Here is a 23,314-nt window from a genome sequence, read left to right on the forward strand (position 1 = left end):
AGATGTCGATTGAAGTAGACCGAAACATACCAAACGGAAAGAAAGCTTGGATACATTGGAGATGAAGGTCGATTACGTGATTTTCTTTTCTTTTCATTTTTTAGTTATCTCTGAGGACATTTTAGGGATATCTTAATAAATTAGATGTGGTGGAAAAAACATGACAAATGGCTTGATTTAAGTGGGTAGGAATAATTGTAGGAAGAAATGGTAGGAGGCAATTTAATTTCTCGATCGCTTAACGTACTTATAGAGAAAATAACTCACTACATATTCCTATTCATTACACTCATACAAAAACAAAGAACAAATCAAGGCAAGACCATCAAACCCTAACGATGTAGTGAGGAGATAAGAACACGGAGAGAAGATAGATATTTTCACCTACTCTTACGGCAACTACACCAACTTGTGTGCACATCTGAGGCGAAATAGAAACATTTTTTAGAGAGTTTCTTATAAATTATTTAGAATATATATATATATATATATATATATATATATATATATATATATATATATATATATATATATATATATATATATAGGAATGAGTTCAAATGAAGACAGTAAATAAAGTGAGGACGTGAAGACAATATTTTTATATTATTATTCTGCCATGAATCTTCTATATACTGTCTTATGTGTTTATTCGGTAATGAATATATTAATAATCATATTTTAATATTAACATTATAACTTACTACTAATAAATATTTGAATAATCATACGCCAAATATTCACATTAAAATTACAACAATAGAACATATATATATATATATATATATATATATATATATATATATATATATATAATTATTAGCAGAATAATAACATAAAAGTAGTGTATTCACGTCCTCACTTTATCTACTATCTTCATTTGAACCATCCCATATATATATATATATATATATATATATATATATATATATATATATATATATTCAAATGAGAATATTTCTTAAATTGAGAACATTTGAGAACAAATATTAACCACTAATTTAATTTCTGTAAAGTTTTGGATTTACTAAAAAATAGTATTATTTATTTAATATTATTAATTATAAGAAAAAAGAATAACAACACACTGCTCCCCCCCCCCCTCCCCCACCCCCCCCCCCCCCCACCCATTTCCAAAGTCTCATATTTCAATCATCTGCTCCACCGTCGAACCACCATCGGACCACTATCGAAAAACGACTCCACTGCCAGAAAAAGACTGACACACCATGGGAAATTTGCCTTTTCACTCTCAACGTATCTTCTTGTCGCTTCTATGTTTCACCACCACTCATTCTGCTAGTCGGAAACCGTCTCCTTATTTCCTCTTTGATCTCAATCTACTTTTACAAACGATCGTCGAACTACATCTCAGACCAGCAAAGCATCGCTTTCATCTCTGCACCATCACTCGCCGCCAATTTCGCCTTCGCACATGTCTTCGTCGCCATATATTGTTACATCGGTCACCGCCACCGGAACTGAAGTAGAAAGCCACCAGTAATGTTTTTGCGATGCTTTATCCTCCGGTCTGGATAATGGTGTAAACTTAGATAGCAAGGAAGATCGGAAATTAAGAACATCGAATAATCCTATGTTAGATCTGAACTTGTAGGTGCCGCTCATTTAACCACTACCACCACCACGTCCACGCATCACAACCGCCAATCTGATGTGTCACAAATATCATCCAAAATTTTCTATTCAGGTTCCTATCAAGCTATAGTTGTGAGAGCTTTCTACAATTGCAGATTTCTTAGATTTCAGGTAATTCTCACATAATATCAAAAAGTTTATATAGAAAAATGATGATGAATAAAGAGATTTACATGTGAATCACTTGTGATTCACATGTGAATCACTTGTGACACATGTGAATCATTTGTGATCTCAACCCTATATATATATATATATATATATATATATATATATATATATATATATATCAATTTAAAAAAAATCATGTTTTCTGAAAAAAAACATTAAAAAATCTCCTTTTTTTAAAACAAATTTTTTTTTTAAATCCGAAATTTATTGGTTATGTTAATTTTTAGAATTTTTTATTAATATTTCCAATAACAAAAATAAAATTAAACATAAATGAGATCGATAATATGATGATCATCTCTTTAATGAGTTAATTTTGATTCATCGCTCCACCTTTAGTTCTCAGGTTCTTGGGAAACAATGAGTTCTTAACGGATCTCACCCATATATATATATATATATATATATATATATATATATATATACTTGGCTCTGATACCATTTCGTTCTGGATGTTAAAAATGTTAAAATAAACTATTAAGTGTCCATAATTATTACAAAGTCTCTAACAATTAAAATAACACAATGATTTTAAAATATTATTTTTAGATAACTTATTTTTTTGTAACGAATTTTAATACTAGCTCTTATCAGCCATCTAGTATCATGAATATGATCATTGTTTAAAATTGTACCTATATTAGCTGGTTTGTAAGAATCCTTAAGATTTTGTTCAGAATTATTTATAGATTTTTGAATTTGTTGTATTCTTAAAAGAATATCTCTATTAAAAATATAATTCATCAAGATTTTGTTCAACATAATTAAATAATTCAAGCATGAATTTGATTAACTTGATTATTAAAAACGAGCACTATTTTAACAAAAATTTCAAATCTTGTAAAATTAATAGTTAGAAGAACTTGAAATAAAATTATCATGGAGAAATAAATTTAATAACAACAATACATCAACTGAATAAAATTCTTTAGATAATACCTTCTTGAATTAAGCTTGAATTTCAATCAGTACATATATCTAGAGAAAGAATTACTTGAAAATCTAGAGACTGTGAACATCTACTAGTAGATAGAGAGACTCTTGGGGATTTTTTAGACATGGGATGAACATTTTTTAGAGACTGTGAATATTTAGAGACTGTGAATATTTTTTCTTGCTCTTCTCTAATAAAACATAATATCTATATATAATGATCTTGAAGCCTTCAAAGTCTTGAAATCTTGTAGGGAAATTTTGTTGTATGATCAAATGGTCAATCAGTTACTTGTAAGTGGTTGCCCTTGAAAGTGGTTGTCACTCATCTTTTGAAGAATTTGTCGTTTGTAACCAATAAATATCATCTTTTGACAAAACATCTCATCATGCAGCATCTTCTAAAGTTTTTTGTCTTCATATCATCATTGATGATAAGAATAAATAATTTTGATAATAAGTTTGATAATATTTATTTATACATTATAAATACATACATATAGTGTATACTCACACAGTTCATACACACACTCGTATTACAAAACAATAAATTTGATAATAGAAGAAACGAAATACCTTACATTGAAGGTATTACACCAAATTTAATGATAATAATTTCTTATTCTTCATAAGGATCATCAAAAGGGTCTTGAGCGTATTGAAATAAATCATTTTTTACAGATTTTGGAGAATCATCAAAAACTGATGGAGTTTGGCGAATTCCTTAAAGTAAAATTTGAAGTTCTTCAGGAGAAGAACTAGCAGCCTCTTTAATACTAGCAGTTAGATCGACATCAGTTTGAGGAAGACTGTTGATAAACGTGGCTTCAACCTCAGGTTTTTGAATATATATTTCTTGGTAATGTTTAATTACTTCTTGTTTGTTAGCTTGAGAAATCTTCATTTTGTCCCACCATTTTGAACGAAATTGGCGATTAAGCCATGGAGGAGAGGAATCTTTTGCTTCTTGATAATGAAAAGTCCAAGACATGATCCATGGAACTTTGAATAACATGGTGAATTGCAACATATATTCAAATTCTGGAATTTGTTGAATAAACAATTCCTTAAATTTGAGATATCTAGCATAAATTTCTTTTGGTAAACAATTTGGAAGAATTCCCATATATTTATACCAATTGATAAACCATCTTGGATATTCACATTTGAAGTTCAAATCAAAGAAGATAAACCACGAATGTGAATAATTCCGAATAAAGAATGACTTGGTCCACGCATCTTGATAATCATAATAAGAAAATTTAGGATAAACGGGATAACTTATAAGAGGTTTTTCAGAGTGAAGATTTGGAGCCCAATTTTCTGAAGAAATGATTTTGATAATATGAGCTTTGTTAAAATCAATGTTTTCGTCTTTTGAATTAGAACCATGAACAAAATTGATTGAATTCGATTCTTGCAAAATAGCTTGATACTATTCTCGAGTTTTATATGAATCTACATAAAAGGTTTTCCCTTGACCAAAGAGGTGATTTGTGAGCATATGAAAACCTTGATGTAACTTATAGACTTGAAAATGTTCAAGAATTTGGACTCTTAAGAAATTTGGATCAAGAACATAAGGAGTTTTAGTAGAAGGGCTAGGAGTAACAGGTTTTTGAGGATTGGTAGGTTTTGCAAAAGGACTAACCGTGTTGGTTGGAGTAACTAGCTTTGACCAAAGGATATTATAATAGAATTGTTAATTCTTAGAAATAGGAGTTAAAGGAGAAAAACGATTTTGACTAGGAAATGGAACAAGCTTTTGAGAGACGGGCTTCTTGTCATCATGTTTGGAAGAGGAGGACGAACTCATTTTCCCTGCAAAAATTCTCGACAAAGAAAGTCAGGAAGCGAATTATTTTCTTCTTTTATAAATTCTTTTTCGAAATCAAAGTTACCTAACAGGGCTTGCTATCGAGCAAAAAATGTTTAGAAATAATATTTTTAACATCCCTAGATCTTTGAAAAAATCATGGATATAATTTAAGCATCCTAAAAATCTTTGAAGTTGCTTTTTATCTTTAATTTCATCAGGAAATTTAGTAGAAAATTGCAAGCTTCTTATAATAGGTCTAATAGTGTTTTTGACAATATCAAGTCCTAAAAAAAGAATTTTATCTTTAAATAAATACATTTTTGTTGCAGAAACAGCTAAACCATTTTGATAAATTATATCATGAAATTGATTTAAATGTTTGAAATGTTGATCAATGGATTATGAAAAAATTAAGACATCGACAATATAAGCAATAGCAAAACTACTTATAGGAATTATGATATTATTCATAATATTATGGAATTCAGAAGAGGCATTTTTTAATCCAAAAGGCATTACATTTCATTCAAAATGTCCAAAAGGAACATTAAAACCAGTTTTGTATTTATCTTCCTCATGAAGTTGTATCTGCCAAAATCCAGATTTCATATCAAAATTTGAAAATATTTTTGAATCATAAAGATTTTTTTAGCAAATTTCGTTTCTTAGGAATAGGATAACGAATCCATTCTAAACCTTTGTTTAAAGGTTTATAATTAATAACTAATCTTGGTGATCCTCTTTCTAATTCTGCGGCATTCATAACATAAAATGTTGAATAAGACAATGGTGATTTAGAAGGTCTTGAGTTTTTTATTTAATAAATCTTGAATTTCATTTTTACATCTAATTTCTAGTTCATTATTCATGTGAATGGCTCTAGATTTTGAAGGAATATCTTTTTCATTAAAAAAATTTGTATATGATAATTTTACAATATGTTGTTTTCTATTCCAAAATGCATTAGAAATATTATAACAAACATTTTTTTTTCAAATTTTAATTTTCAAGCTGTTATTTTGTTTTGAATATTATTATCATTTAATTGATTAATTATTCGAACATCATTTATTTCGTTAATCAGATATTTGGCTTGTTGTGTTTTATAATTAAGGACATTAATAGTTGAATATAGAGGAGGTTCACAAAATTCAAAAATAATTTCTTTTCCACAAACATTAGTTCTTATACCACCATCATGAACAATAAAATGATAATAGTTTTGTAATAAAAGATGTTCCTAGAATTAAAGGATAAGAGAGATATTTACTAAAATTATGTGAGTTTTATAACAGTAATCTTGATCATTACAAATATGAACATCAAAAACTTTATAATTTTCAATTAATTTTGTACCACCGGCACCAGTAAGTCTAGATGCAGTTTTTTCATAGAATTGCGTAAGAAAAATTCATTCTTGAATACAATTCATGTCAGCACCACTATCAATTAAGGCAGTTATGTTGATTTTAAAATTATTTTTTACTAGGGTAATTTGAGTGTTCCATTTTTGGGAAACTTGATTATTTATAATTTTACCTATAGTTATCTTTTCAATTTTATTTTCTTCTTCATTACTAATTTCTATATTTTTGTTTTTAAAGGGAGAAGGTTTTTCTTTTTCTAAAATTAAAAGTTTTTCTTTTATTTCTTGTTTTACTATTTTTAATTCTTCTTGAAGTTCTTGCATAGAAATTGGTTTTGCTTCAATAACTCTTTCATATATATTTTTTAAATTAAAATTTTCATTATTAGAAGGAGTTATGTTATTAGTTTTATTAAGCATCTTCTTTATTAATAATTCTTAAGTATTTTTATCTTTTATAGAATCTAGAGAGTTTAAAAGATCTTTATCATCTTGTGAAAGAACATTAATAGAACTACTAGTAATAACATTGATTAAACTATTACAATGACATTTACCAATACATTCTCATGTATCAGACTCTTCTGAACTTCAAGTAGTATTTTCAAGAATATTTAAATCATTTGTTTGAAAATCAGAAATACTTTCTTCGAAATCTAAATCAGTATTTAAAATAATTTTTCTTATTTGTTCTTTCAAATCTTCAGAAACCGTTAACTCATTGATTTTTGTTTTAGCATAACAATTATTAGCTGTATGACCATTACGCCCACATTTATGACAAATAATAATATCTTTTGATTTTCTTTTAGATTTTTTTATAAATTGGTTTATAAGGTTTTTTAGATTTTAAAGCATAATCTTTGTCTTTTCTATAATTTTCTGGAATATTGTATTTCTTTTTCTTGAAATATTATGAAGATCTTTTTTATATACTTTAGATTTTGAAGTAGACGGACCATTCAAGGGCTGATAACCATATTGTTGACAAAATTTTCCTAATTCATTTTTACTGTTAATTCTATCTTTTTTGAGCTTTTCTTTAAACCAAAGATTAGCACAAACTGCTAATCCCTCTTTATTAATGTAGTTTATTAAATCTCCATAAGTTAAATTTTGATACGGAATTATATTATTAAAATTTTCTCTTAATTTTTGTGTAACTCTTTCTGCAAAGAGTTTTGGAAGACCAGCAATAAAACGATCCTTCCAATAAGACTCTTTACAATCAGGTCTCGAAAAAACTTTAATAGGATAATTATCTTTATACCATCTGAAATCAGTAAGTTTTCTGCAATGTAAATTCATTAAAATTTCTGAAGTTTTTTCTTGAAAAGTAGTAGGATCTCCTACAAAGTTTTTGATAATAGTAAAAATTAAACCATATCATCTTCAAACGTTTGTATTTGTTGATTACTTTCTTGTTTTATAATGGTTGTTTTCTTAGAAGATAAAATATAATCTTTTTCTTCTTGTGAAATATAGAAATCCCACCAGCCTTTAAGACTGTTAGTAAACCAGAAGTAATAATATTAACAATTTGAAGATGAATATTATAATGAGTTTTATAAGCATTAGCTGTCATAGTCATTTCTTGTACAATATTCATAATTTTATGTTTAGAATAACCATCGATATTCCATTCATAAACAGAATTACCATCATATTGAGAACGATCAAATTGAAAAGTTCGTTCTTCAAGTTGAACATCTGGAAGAGAGGGTCTATACCATAATTTCTTATTGTTGGCTTTGGATTCTTCCAAAAGTGTTTTGTTTTGATTGATGAATTTTATTAAGATTTGAAAAGTCATTAGTGAGTTGATTAATATCATCATTGTTGTTAATAAATTGTTGAGTAAGAGTTTCAAAATTTGTTTCACTATTAATATCACTATTTTCATATTCATCATTTGTAAGACTATTAATATTGTTAGTGTTTGAGATATGAAGTTTTGAAATTCTTTTTTCTAATTCGTTAATTAAATCTGTATTTCCTAGATTAAAATTGTCATCGATTTGACAAGGAATAAAACTTATATTACTAGTGCTTGCTATATCTTGCTTATTAACATTTTTATCTTTGAAAATTTTTCTTCAATTTTAACTAAATGCTCAGTAATACTAGATAAGGTTTCGTTTGCATAATTATTTGGTAAATAATTTTTTACCTTTTTCAGTGGTTAATTGATTTGGGGATTGAACTAAAGGATTTGCAATAAACATATCGTTAATAATAATTTCTCCTTTTTGTGGAAAATTAGCAACAAGTTCTTTATTAGAAATAATATCTTTATATTTTTTCTCTAAAATAGGAGTGATGAAATCATTTTTAAATGGGTAATTTATTTTATGTTTAGGGGAATAAATTAATTCAAACCATTGAAAAAAAAGGAGAATGAATTTTATTTGATAAAACATAATCTTCCCAAATGCCAAAACGGAGAAATCTTAAGTAGTATGAAAAAAAAATTTGTGCCAAGCTCGTTTTTTATTATTGTAACCTTTATAATACTCAATATTTTAAGTAATCAAAATCAACTTAATATTCTAAATTTGAGAAATTTATTTTAACAGGTTGTTTTTGTTAGTGTAACATCCCGAACTCTGCAGGTATATTTCGAATCCCTCCTCGTTTATTAATTGCCATTTGTAGTCCTTGGAGTTGGTTGAGTTGGACCATCAGAAGTATAAGGGCTAAAGTTGCAACTTTGAGTCAGGCAGGAGTACGATGAGTGTACATAAGAGTACGTTGGACGTACTAGGTGATCCCTAGTACGTTAGGCGTACACTTATGTACGTTTAGGCGTACTCATGTCAGGTGGAAACCCTAATATTTAGGGTTGGAGACTATATAAACACCCTTATAACTCATTTCCTTTGATTATCCTCAGCCTCCATATCCCAGAAAACGTTCCAAACCCTGGTTGTGTGTGAGAGTGTGAGTTGGTGTGCATTTTTGAACCTTTGAAGGTGAAGTCATTGCACCAAGGAGTTGGAGAAGGAGAACAAGGTTATAGATCTGAAGTGGTGTTGTGCCCTAGAAGCTCTATAAGGTAAAAAGCTTGGAACTTTATGCTTGTGTGTTATAGATCTAGTCATTTTAGCTTTATGGAAGCATTCTTGTCCCAAAGGTCCCAAAAATGGTGCATGTGACGACTTGAACTAAATGAGTTGTCCTTTCAGACCTTAGAAGAGGTCCTAAATGATAAAAATGAGGTCCCAATAGCTAGATTTGTCTCATGCATGAAGTAAGAAAGTCTTAATAGATTAAGACCATGTGTTAAGAACTTCTGGACGTCCAAAGTGACAAAGTTAGAAACTTTATGGTTCAATGGCACATTTGGTCAATGGATCTGGAATTTGGGCTTAAGTGCATAAGCCATTAAGCACTTGTTAGGGTTTTGGTGAAACCCCGCGTACGCCCAGCGTAATTCCTATACGCCCGGCGTACGGGGTCAATCACCCCGATGGCGGTCAACATAGGGCAGGCGTACGCCCAGCGTACCGGAGGAGTACACCCCGCGTACGTCCTTAGTTTGGACTTTTGACTTGTGGACTTTGGGATGGGCCGTTGTTATACTATTTAGACTTAGGCCTTGTTAGGCCCTGGATATTTGAAGTTGGGTCAATCTGATAAGGGGTCCTATGGTAAGGCCCAAATTAGGGGTTAGGCCCAATTAGGAAAATTGGGCCATTGTTGGGCTTGTGCATACGGACTTGGATTAGTGGGTTGATATTGGGCCTTGGGCCCAAATTAGGGAAATGGACAATATGGACCCTTTGACAATTTTAAGATTCCATTATTAATTTAGTATTCATCATTTAGACAGTCGAGGTTCTCGGTGAGATAGCGGTTGAAGACTCTTAGTTCAGTTCTGCACTACTTGTTAGGTGAGTTATTCTCACTATATCAACAGGATTTAAGGCACCAAGGTCGGCCCTTTAGTTTGTTGTCCTGATTATAGGATGTTATTATGCTAGTATGATTTGTTAGATAAGTATCCTGATAGATATGATAATGATATGCTTAGTGATCTGTATGATTTGTGCCTGTTATTGATTGATATTGTGTTATTGTATATGTCAACATATATGGTTGTGGTTGGGTTAAGGCGGTCCTGCTTTGTGCGGAAGGCCAACATACCCGGGGCGATCCGGATAGGCTGTGGGCCCTGGGAGGTGGTCCAGTCATGCCGAAGGCCCGACGAGTGGTCCGGATAAGTTGTAGGCCCTACAAGGCGGTCCAGTCATGCCGAAGGCTCGTGAACGGTCCAGATAGGTTGTAGACCCCGCGAGGCTGTCCAGTCATGTTGAAGGCTCATTATACATGTTGTTTGTTATTATTTTACTGGATGTTATATGTTGGTATTTGGGGGTAAGTCACTAAGCCTTCGAGTTTACATTTATTGATTTTTGGTTTCAGGTACTTCAGGTGACCATGGCAAGGCGAATGCGTGACGTACACATCTTCACATTTTATGATTTAGGATTTCTAGGAACTCTGATATAAAATCATTTTGAAAACAATTTGAGAATTATGTTGATGTTTGAATAATTTTATTTACCCGGATTGGTTTTGAAAAGTTTAAATTTTCATGTAAAATTTTGGGTTGTCACAGTTAGGATTGAAGAAATATGTTTTATTGACTCTAAATTATGACTTCATGATTTCTCGTATTTTTTTATTCTTATCGTTAGTCTAAAAAAAATCTATTTGTTTATTATACTTATTAGTATATGGAGGTATTTTGTATAAATTTTTATTTTCTTGAATTCTAGTTTCTTATAAATGTTGAATAGATTTGCATTTATTAGAATTTATTTTTCAATGTCTTTTTAACATATTAGTCCAAAGCTTATTATCTTTTGAACAATTTATTTGTACTTTAAAGCTCATATTTGTTGTTTAAAATTTTGAAGTTCATCAATAAAATCTGATATAGTAGGACTAGGAAGACTATTTTCACTATTTTGATCATCTTGATATAAAGGTTTGGGAATAGAATTAGTATAGTCAACAGTTTTTAATTTTAAAGATCTTGACTTTGAAAATGAAGATTTTGAAGAGCTTGTTTTTGGGGTAAACGAAGTTGATAATCTGGATGATGAAATATTTAAGGAAGAAAATTTTGTATCTACTGAACCATTTACATGATTGAGTTATATCAGACCATTTTAATCTTTTTGGCGTATGGACTTTGGTATGGTTAGTATTTGCTTCAAAAATAAGTGTTTCATTTTTAGGACTTGATAGACGAGTTTTTGGTTTAAATGTAGTTGTCATAGTTTTGTAACAAACACGATAAATTATTGCTAAAGGTTTTGTATCATCTTTAAATTCTAAATTTTTTGTTTCTACAGTTAATACTAAAGTGTCTAAAAAAATTTTATCAAATAATCCTACAAAAAAACTTGGATAACAATTGAAATAAATGGTCCGTTAGCAATATTTGTCTCAACCATAGCTAAAATGGAATTTTGAAAATCTTTATGTATCGTCTCTTAAAATAAGGAGAACATGAGCATCTATTCCAAGTGTAAATAAAGGTTTGATAGCAATTTAAACTAAACCGACGTGTAAAAATTTATATTTCGTTCTATGTTCTAGAATAGATCGCGATGATAACAAATGTAAAATTTTGTTGGTTTTGACCAATAGACAAAGTTTGTTTCATCATTTTAATAGAGTAACCTTGAAAATAATCAAAAGTTCCTATTTCATATATTGTATTAACATTAGTTTTAGGCATTGTCCAATTATTCAAACTTTGTTCTATGTTATTAACGGTTTCTTCAATACAACTTATTTGATTATCATCATAATCTTGTTCATTGCTGATATTTTTACCAGGAATATATTTTTTGGATAGTATGCCTGAAAATTTACTCATATTTAATTAATTTTGCTTTAAAATTCTATAGGAAACTTACTTGTTTTAATAATAATGAACTGAGGGGAATCGTCCTGACGATGATTGTGGTCCGGCACCGCGACTTACGTCCTTATCCGCGCGTCTTACGCCCTTATCCGCGCGTCTTACGCTAATCCAACCAATCACTGGTCTTGTCTCTGAATCATGCTTATTAAAACTTATAAATTTCTTAGAGAATATTAAACCAAAATTAAATAAATTTTAAATAAATATGTTACTCATAACCACCCAAAAAACTTTTTCTTGGCTCTGATACCAGTTCATTTACATCAAGGTTTTCATATTCTCACAAATCACCTCTTTGGTCAAGGGAAAACCTTTTATGTAGATTCATATAAAACTCGAGAATATTATCAAGCTATTTTGCAAAAATCGGATTCAGTTAATTTTGTTCATCGTTCTAATTCAAAAGAAGGAAACATTAATTTCAGCAAAGCTCATATTATCAAAATCATTTCTCTAGAAAATTGGACTCCAAATCTTCACTCTGAAAAACCTCTTATAAGTTATCCAGCTTATCCCAAATTTTCTTATTATGATTATCAAGATGCGTGGACTAAGGCATTCTTTATTCGGAATTATTCACATTTGTGGTTTATCTTTTTTGATTTGAACTTCATATGTAAATATCCAAGATGGTTTATCAATTGGTATAAATATATGAGAATTTTTCCAAAAATTTTACCAAAAGAAATTTATGCTGGATATCTCAAATTTAAGGAATTGTTTATTCAAAAAATTCCAGAATTTGAATATATGTTGCAATTCACCATGTTATTCAAAGTTCCATGGATCATGTCATGGACTTTTCATTATCAAGAAGCAAAAGATTCCTCTCCTCCATGGCTTAATCACCAATTTCATTCAAAATGATGGGAGAAAATGAAGATTTCTCAAGCTAACAAACAAGCAGTAATTAAACATTACTAAGAAATATATATATATATATATATATATATATATATATATATATATATATATATATATATTCAAAAACCCGAGGTTGAAGCCACGTTTATCAACAGTCTTTCTCAAACTGATGTCAATCTAATTGCTATATATATATATATATATATATATATATATATATATATATATATATATATATATAACAGATCTTAACCATTTTCTAGAATTACCCTTATTACTTCTTCTAGAATAACCGTGTAATAGCTTTGATTCATTTTCACTTTTAGTTAGTATATTAGGATTTGTATCATTATACATAAATACACGGATACACATAATTAGGGTAGAAAGAGTATTTATTATAACATTTTCAATTCAAAAGATACCGACGATTTTTTTATAAAAGTTAGACTTTTTATATATTTGTTTTTACAATCTCATGTGTTTGTTGTTATGCATGAGATTGTATCTGTGTGACTTTATGTTGTGTACTTGTGTGTATGGACGCGTGTATGTGTGTGGCAAAAATCTCTGTGCGTGTGTGCGTACGCATCAGTTGGTTTCAAAAAAAAAAGTGTTTCCCTGTATAGTAAATCCTCCACCAAAAGATATCACATGAAGCATAGTTGGAGAAAACCGTCCAACTCCTACACGTTTGAGTTGGGCAAATATAAATGAACTAAATTGGATGACAAAGACTAACAACAATGCGTCATCGCACAAAATAAATACATCAATAAAGAAACTATATCATGAACTTGGAAGAATAATTTAGAGAAATAGGAGGTAGACGGGAAGAAACCACCCAATTCCTAAATCAGAGCCAAACTCACATCAACCATGTGAGGGAAGAACTATGTTGTCTCAACCATTTTTCTAATTTCACTAGGCTTTGCTACGGGGACAAAACCCAAGAGACATACCGAACAGAAGACATGTAACAAAATATAGATGGAAAAAAGGAAAATGTTCATATTTTCCCAAGTTTTGAAAATTGTCATACCAAAAGGGGTAATTTTCTTATTTTTTCCTAAATGTTTTGTATGCTACCTTATATATGAAAGAACTTTATTTTATCGTTATTATTGAAAAATGCTATTCTTAAAAGATGGCAAATTCTACCATAGAAAATTACCACTCAGAAGACGATCATATCCAAAAAGGCCAAGTCAATACACATATAATGATGAAATGGTAAAAATCAAAAAACAAGTTGTCATAGTGGGGGTCAAGAAAAAGGATGAAGGTTAGAACTAGGTTGTAGGAATGGTAAATCACAAAGTATATGAAAGGGTACGAGATCAATATGAAGAACATGACCCTAGAATTTGGAACTCATGGTTGAATGTGGAATCTATGAAAAATAGTTGAAAATCGCAAAAGGATGCGTCCAAGTAAATATCAAGCATAGAGTACACTTTTGGAAGAGTAAAAAACTGAACATGTCAGAAAGGGCTAAGCTATGGATCAAACAAAAATGTCAACTAGAGGATACCTTGTTCTGTAATTCGTCTTGAGGATTTAGCGAGTCGTTAGTAGCACGCAACTATCTACACAATCTTCAGTTAGAGCACACACACACGCATGCACGTATTATGTACATATGTATGTATGTCAGGGAAAATACATGCATGACCTTCGGTTAAAGTAGAATAATTTATGTGGACCCTACTCCTATTTTCCAAGATTCATACATGAAGACGTAAGCTTTTTACTTTTCCCTAACATATGTATACACACGCACACATGCACACACACAAAGATGTCTACTAAAACCAAAGATTGTGTGGATAACAACGTGCATGTAACGAGCATCTAAACCCTTGAGACGTATGGTCGGTCAAGGTATCCTCTAAAGATAGTTTACATTGTAGTTTAATCCATTGTTTGGACCATTTTGGAGTTCGTTTTTTTACTCTTACAAGAGAGTAGTCGATCGTTGATCTTTTAGGACAACTTTTTTTTTTCAATTTTCAACTCTTATTCCTAAATTGTGCATCTAAACTCAAGTTCCCAATTTTGAGTGTCTAGCTCTTTGTCTTAATCTTATACCCTTTCATAAAGTTTGAGATTTACCATTCCAAAATCCTGATTCTTGGCGACATCCCAAGTACTCAACTCCGGTGATGACTTATTATATAATTTGATTGATTTCTACTCTTTCATTAATATATATATATATATATATATATATATATATATATATATATATATATATATATGTTCTAAATCAGGTCATTTTGGATATGGTCGTCGTCTAAGTGGTGATTTTCTATTGTAGTATTTGTCATCTTTAAGAGATAACATGTAATCGATATTAGTGACAAAATATAGTCCTTTCATACATAATATATTGTACAAAATTTAGTGAAATAAGAAAATCTATCCTTTCAGGATGATAATTTTCAAAAATTTGGGAAATAAGAAAACTTCCCCTTTTGTATTTGTATTTGTTACATTTTACATGTAATATCTCTACATATCTTCTACATATATTAAATTGCTGCTTCAACGGATGGGTTCCTAATTCGTTAGGTTCCATCCTCGTTGTGGAGTCTAGAGAAATTAAGGAAATTGTTGAGATAACTCGTTTTTTATGTGGTTAATCTACGTTTGGCTTTGATACAGGAGTTGGGTGGTTTATTCCCATCTTTCTTGTATTTCCCTTCATCATTCTTCCAAGCTTTAATGGCATAGTTTCTTTGTTGATGTACTTATTTTTATATAAGGGCACATTGGTGGTTACTCCCTATCATCATGTTTAGGGGTTCATCTAGATCTATCTAACTCAAACATATAAGAGTTGAAGGATTTCTCTAACTATGCTTAACATAACTCCTGGTAGAGGATGTACTACACAAGGTGGAGGCATATATTCTTTAGCTTGCCAATTCATATATTCCAATAGATACATAAGCATGAAGTCGTTGCTTCAGACATTTCGTCCTCGTTGTTGTTAAATATATAGGTCGAGATTATTGTAGATGCTCATTTGTTTATCATGGGATGGAATTTGATTAGATGGTATTGGAACCGAGAGATCTTAGTGGGATCAGATTTTTATCAAGTGGTTCTTGCAACCATCCGAAACAATAGTGGGAAAAACACTTTCGAATTTTCCAGAGTGTATGAAACATATAGCCATGATAGCTTTTTTTAAGGTACATATATAATATATTGTTATTTCCAAGTTTAAGTGTAAGCTAACCTGAAATAAGGCAAAAATTAGTTCACTTTTCTGATATCAACTTGTGATGCCTCGGTTTTGCATGTACCAACCTGTATACGTATGCTTCATGTTATACTAGCACTAGAAGTCTATAACTCATATCTTTTTATTTATTATAGTTTAACACAATTAAACTATATAAGCGAAAATATATGATATACATCCAAATAAACAGTCTATATTACATCCATTTGTTCTCGTAATAATAGTAACTACTTCATGTGATCCTACGACTATGAGATACATACATAAATACATACAGATTTAAGCATTCAGAGTAGTGGAGAATTAACCTTGTTATATGTCACAAGTTGTCTATACATTTTCAAGCACATATGTTAATCATATGAAAAGGAAAAATAGATGATAATGTTAAAAAGCTCAAATCAAATTCGTAACCAAATATTCAGCCAAAAAGGACAAATACATGATAATGTTAAAAAGCTCAAATCAAATTAGTAATTAGGGAGTCTTGATCTTACAAAGTGGCTGTAACATGTAAATAATCAATTGGTTAATGGATAATGAATGAAGAAATATAATCATTGAAGAAGAATGAATTATCCAATTATTAGAAGTAGCAAAACTAATGGGATGAAAATATAAGCCTTTAAAAGAAAAGAATGAATAATGGTATTTTAATTGTTCCAAACAAGGTAGGTGGCAAAAGGGTTCTCAAATAAATAAAGAATCGAATGTCAAGAGGTAAAGCACAAAAAGATTCAGAGCCTTTCGGCCACTGTAAGTGCATTTGATCGAGAACTTATGAAGTTTGATGCAAAACTGCATTTCTTAATGGTAGTCTTGATTAGGAGATCTACATGTCCATGCCAAAAAGGTTCGTTGATTCCAATCGCGTAAGTTTGTTCAAGAAATCTCTTTAAGGTTTGAAGCAATCTCCAAGACAATTGTACAAAAAAATTTGATTTGTTTATGATTTTGCACGACAATATTTAAATCCAGTTCGATAATTATGTTTACTTGATTGAATTGTCTGATGTATAGTTGTTTTTATACACGGATGATATGCTCATTGCATCCAAGAATATAGATAGGATTAATGATTTAAAGGCGCTATTGAAAATATATTTGAGATGAAGGATTAGGAAGCTACAAAGAATATACCAATGATGGAGATTCAATAGGATAGAAGAGCAAGATTTGTATACATTTCTCAACAAAATACATGGAAAGGTGTTGAAATAGTTCTATTTTTTACCAGTCCAATCCCGTTGGAACTTCTTCAAACTTGATCGGAGTACTATACCAACTATGAATGAAGAAAGAGATTACACGGGTTCAATATTCGAGTGGTGCTAAAAGTCTCTTGTATGTGATGGTTTCTACCATACCAGATTTGGCTCATGCAAAGTTACTGTAATAAGTAGGTTTATGGGTAATATGATAAAAACTCATTGGAAAGCGGTCAAATGGATTATGACACACTTGAAAGAAACGTATGATGTTTATCATATGTATAGTGCTAAAATATATAAGGACTTGATTGGATATGTTGACCCGGACCATGGCGGTGATATGTTGAAAAGAAAATCACTTATTATATTTTCACTTTATTTGGATGTGCTATTAGTTGAAAGTCGACAAAATTAGATGTTGTTGACTTGTCTACAATTGAAACTGAATACATGTCGATGACTAAAGGAGTGTTTATGGTTACATGGTTTAGTTGAGAGTCTTGGGTTGAACGTCAGAGTGCTTAGTGTCTTGCGAAATTCAGTTTACAATGAGAAGATAAACCATATTGATTACATGTTGAATTTTATTCCTGGCGTTCTTGAGGAAGACAAATTCTATATCCTAAAGATTGATACCAAGGTGAACTCAACATATATGTTGACAAAGTCATCACTCACGAAGAAGTTCAAGATTTTCTTAAACTTAGTAGATGTTTACAAGAGCTAATCGCTATAGAGCAAATTAGCATGAAGAAGCAGAAAGTTCTTACTTTCTAGAGCTTAAAGTATAAGTTAATGCTTAAAATATACTCAAGTTAAGGTGGAGATTGGTAAATATGTTGAGCATGTCATGAATATTGAAAGACCTGCAAGACATAATGGAACATTTGGATTAGAGATAGAGCTTTTGATAAAGTGTTGGAGCTTTAGCCAAATGTACAAACCAAATGCGCTAAGCACTTAGAGGACGCTCATCCTAATGAAGAATGTGTTGCTATGGAAAATACAATCGATGGATGTTTTAATACTTCTAAATGCACTCAAAGTCTTGTAGAATGCGCTCTACCATGAAAGATATGCCCTTGTTTCTCACGAATGTGCTACGTTAATCATAAAGGTCCAAGGGTGCGCTAAGCATGGAGAATATGTCCCTTGCATGGTGAATGCGCTCCAAGGTGTAGAGCAGGAGGCCATGCACATTCTCTCAAGGTTAGAGATTCTAGAAGCAATTGCACTGCGTCTTATGATTTGTTAACATCCATTTGGGCCTAAGAATGGAAGAGCCTGAACCTCCAGCATTTTTATGTTGATCTTGTTCTATTAATAAAGGTTGTAGATAGATTTTATAGGGTGGCCTAAGAATGCAAGAGCATGAACCTTCAGCGTTTTTATGTTGATCTTGGTCTATAAATAAAGGTTGTAGATAGATTTTAAAGGGTGGTCTTTTGTATTGTACTTGAGCGCATCCACAATGCATTGAACTCTATAGAGTTCAATGGAGTGCTACATCATCATTCACTATTCCATACAACTCTATTCATTTTTATTCCACAATGCATTAAACTCTACAAGTTCAATGGAACATATTAAAAGAATTTTTATTTAAAGATTTAAATACTTTCCTTTTTCCCATTGAAGAGTTCAATGGTCATTGAACTCCAAATCCATTAAATGCCAAGGGGCATTTCACAATGGTGGAGTTGTATCCATTGAATGACAAGTAGGCATGACACCTCATTCAACTTTTCCATTAAACTCCCCATTGTGGATGCTCTGACTACTTGTATTGTTTATCTTTGTTTAAGCTTGTGAAAAAGAATACCCCCTCCTATACCGTCTAGACGTATGTCACATAGACCGAACCACGTCAAATATTGTTCCTTTGTGTGTGTGTGTGTTCTCTGTCAGTCTATCTTCTACTTTTTTGCTAAAAGTTTGCGGAAAATATTCTCTCATTACTACGTAGCAACTATGGGAAAATAACATGATTGAATAAAACAAAGACAAGAAAGAGCTATATTTATAAAAGTTTTACGTAAATAACGTAAATGATAAGAAATTTGCATGATGGCCAAAATAATTGCACAAAACAAACGGATTTATGTCAGCTACATTGACAACGTAATCAGAGTTATTTTACACGATTCTTCATATATCCTTTAGTTATTTCTAGATTAATTATGAACCTCACACGGAAGATTCACCAGCACACACATGGAAAATTCCACATGGTCGAAGCAAAATGTCATGATTTTATATTGTTATGAATATAAAAACAAAAACCAATGAATATACATTTTTTTTCATAAACTATTATGTTTTATACAAAAACCAATGAAAATACATATTTTTCTTCATATACTATTATGTTTTAGTTTCAGAACATAAAAACACTGGCATACACTCCAAAGATACACAGGTTCATAATATCTACTATATGGACATTTGAAGGTGTACTTCCATGGGATAAGTGTAAGAAATGGCAACGTATTTTCTTTTATTTATTTATTAGGGTTAAGGTCATATTTGGTCACTTAATTTTTGGATTTGTGTTTATTTGGTCACTTAACTCATTTTATGTTTTAAAAGGTGACTGAACTTGTAAATTTGTGCCGAAATGATCATGAAACATTTTTTTTGGTCACTTAACTTTTGAGTTTGTGCACACTTGGTCACATTTTAGTTTTTAAAAGTTTTTTATAATTTGTTTTTATAACTTTATTTTAAAAGTTTAATGACTAAATGAGCAAAATTTCAAAAGTTAGACGACTAAATGAGCACAAAGCCAAACGTTAAGTGATCAAAGCAAAAATTTAATGACCATTCACCATTTTAGCATAAATTTACAAGTTCGGTGACTAATAAAACTTAAAATGAGTTAAGTAACCAAATGAACACAAAACCAAAAGTTACTTAACCAAATATGACCTAAGCTCTATTTATTGTAACATCCTATTTTCATATTCATCTAATGCTTTCGGTATATGTTCATTTTTTTCTTATTAAGGCATTGTACTCTGGAAAATCTTCCAAATCAGGGTAATGAAAATTGTTTTTGTATTGGATGAAATCACTATAATTAGGTAGGTTTTTCATGTTGCAATTAAAGGGAAAAAGATTAACCTGGATAAGTAACTCTATTTTGAAACGCCTACTTGCTTCATGCTTCACTTCTTGATTCACCTTGTTGACTAATTAGCATCAATCTCATCCAAAAATGTAGTTAATAGGTTCCCTCTTTTTCTGTTATTTTCAGGTAAGGGGTCTTCAAGATGATGTTCAGAAACTACAAAGGAGGAGAGATAAAAGCTCAACTGATCAGACAGGGATAAAATCGGTAAGAAATATCGAGAGAGTGGACACAATGGATGAAAGTGGAAGGTTTTTGATAAGTCCATGAATATAAAAGCACCCAAGCTTGTTATACATTTAGGATGCTAGAAACAAAAATATAGCAAACTCTCAAGATCCTATACATCAAATCTACAAAAAGACAAAAGAATTCTTAACAAACAGTGATGACATCAGTGTATTGTGTCACATATATTGGTGCTTGTGATTGAAGCACTGAATTAAAAGGAGAATTGTATGCATAACTAGAAACCCAAATGAATTAAATTGGTAAACAAAGATAAAAATGTTATTTTAGGGATAAACTGTAATCAAATCAAGATTTAAACAGAATCAGATACCAAGATATCTCAAAATTTGGCTACTTCTAGAAAGATAACGAAACTTAATTTAACTAAAGTTAAATTTTACTTTAATTAATTAAATATTATATAAGTAGAAATAAATTTACAATTATAATATATCATTCTATTCTATCAAATTCTACTCTATCAAGGAATAGAAGAAAATTACACGTCCACGTGGAATGAAAAGAACCGTTAAAATACAACTCAGATAGCTTATATTAATTTAGCGATGGAAATTTTCTTTTAAAAGTAGCCAAATTTTGAGATATCTTGGTATCTGATGCAGTTTAAATCTTGATTTGATTACAGTTTATCCCTAAAATAAGGAATCACAAATATAGCATGGGAATAAAAAATTGGGTGGGAAACCCAGTCATATTTAGTGACAGTCTTAACTACCACGATAAAAACAAGAAACATCAATTGACACGTAAACATAAGCATAAGGATACACAATCAATCACAAACGCTAATATGTCAAAGAACACGTAAAATTTAGTCAATTCATGAGAAAACAAGGATGAATCATGATTCATAGCAGATACAAACGTGAATCAATACATACAATTTACACCTATTTTGAAGGTGGGAAAGAGAGTCGATTAATCGGACTCACAGTTTACCTCCACATGTGCAAGTAGGGACACACAGTATGTTGGTATGTCTGTCTGTTTGGATGGAAATCAAATATTTCATTCAAGCATTTTAACAAATAGTTGGTGGGCAGAATCTAAATATACATAAGCGTGTGTCACAAATAATAGGTACACATACACAGAGTAAAAACAAATTATAGAAGCAACCACAAAGATGCAAGGTTATATCAGGTTGTACATACCTGCAAACGTTTGTAGGGCTTGAAACGCGAAGTGGTTTTGAAAGATTTTATTGATGTTTGATGTCTATCTAAAACATCAGGGTTAGTTGGGTTTATTGGGTTCTTTTAAGGGGGATTAGAAATTGGTGGTCGGAAGAAGGGGAGGGTTCAACAGATTGGCCTTGTGCGCTCTTCCAAACGCAACGCGTTAGTTGTTAATCATGTCGAACCGGATACAGAGATCGCGATGGAGGAGAGTAAACGGGTTTGGGAGGTTTGGATCGAGGTTCTAGATTCGGGATATAGCATACCAGCGATCACTCCAGGAGAATTTTGATGAAAAACTTGCATCGGATTCTTTGATTTCAGGATCAATGAAAATGTCGGTGATGGTGCAGGAGATGGTGGAGCAGCTAGACGGAGAAGAAGGATAAGTTTTTTTCCGGCGAGACGAGGATTATGGTGATGGGCACGAGTGGAGGATTATGGGTTTTGTAGTTGGAGAGATAGGGCTGGGTGATCTGGGGAAAGGTGAGGGTTATTGAAGAGAAAACATGTCATTCATTTGAAGAGGAAGAAGAAGAACACGTATCAGTTGAGGTTGAGAGGCAAGTTCTTTAATAGGGCTTCTTGGTGTGCATAAGGTGTAAATGAGGTAACATCCGAATAAAATAAAAAGGTAATTTGTTCGATAATATGAATATCATGAAATTATGAGTATTTGCCTTTATAAATTTGTTGAAATCAATAAAAGTAATCCTTATTGTAAGATACAATATTGGTTTAAGTGAATTAAGCGAGGAGATGATGTATCTTAACCATAAGGATAAAATGGGATTTTTTATAACTTTAGGTATCAACTTTGTGACTTAATTGATTAAGATTTGTAGCTATTCAGTCTAAAGTGACTTAGTGAAGTTATGGGGATGTAAAGAAAGAAGAACGTTTGTGCTAAACTGGAAATTTGTTGCATGAATGGAGTCTGATGAACTGCAGGTTACGCGGCATTTAACTTAGTGTTATGCAACGCTTAAAGGAATTTGACATAAGAAGATGATAAGAAGATGACGTAGGTTGCTATTTCAGAAAAGGGAATCCTACTATGAGAAACAGGACGCGTAAGGTGAGACTTACATGATGTGTTTAAAGTGTGTCGTTATGGCAACAGATGCAACATGATGTGTCTAGAAAGGAACGTTACACAACTTAAAGGTATGTGAGGTATACATGTGAGTTACACGACAACCCACCAACAGGAATGATGTTTATCTTGCTGAAATCGGTCATTTGTTCTTCATTTCACCATTTTGAGAGACAATGTTCCAGAGCTTCTTCAAGGGCGATTTCAATGATTTGGAGCTAAGGTCCTGAAGAGATTTTAAAGGGGGCAAAGATCAAACTTCTACTACTTTAACTTAAGGTAAAGTGTTCTTTCTCCTGAGTTTAAACAAGCTTCGATGATTGGAGTTTAAGTAAGTTTATTAGAATTCGATTCAAGTGCTTAAATTCATAGTTTAATGTTGTTATTGGTATTATGAGATTGATTCTAAGCTTAATTCCAAGAAGTTATGGTGAAATTGGTGAA

The 23,314-nt window shown here is 31.1% G+C and overlaps 1 long non-coding RNA gene across 2 annotated transcripts; it reads right to left on the bottom strand.

The window, feature by feature from the left end:
* Positions 1-2,775: 2,775 nt before the first annotated feature.
* Positions 2,776-22,441, bottom strand: LOC145086404 (uncharacterized). Of its 2 annotated transcripts, XR_013700429.1 has the most exons (4): positions 21,751-22,438; positions 20,338-20,500; positions 15,998-16,068; positions 2,776-4,581 (listed from the first exon to the last, which is right to left on the bottom strand). It is a non-coding gene; the product is annotated as an uncharacterized LOC145086404 (long non-coding RNA). The 2 variants fall into 2 exon arrangements; XR_013700428.1 differs by lacking the exons at positions 2,776-4,581; positions 15,998-16,068 and having other exon boundaries at positions 19,463-20,500; positions 21,751-22,441.
* Between the last annotated feature and the right edge of the window lie 873 nt (positions 22,442-23,314).

The sequence above is a fragment of the Lactuca serriola genome, chromosome 2, assembly GCF_051521515.1.
Source record: "Lactuca serriola cultivar US96UC23 chromosome 2, Lser_US96UC23_V15, whole genome shotgun sequence".
NCBI classification, from domain to species: domain Eukaryota; kingdom Viridiplantae; phylum Streptophyta; class Magnoliopsida; order Asterales; family Asteraceae; genus Lactuca; species Lactuca serriola.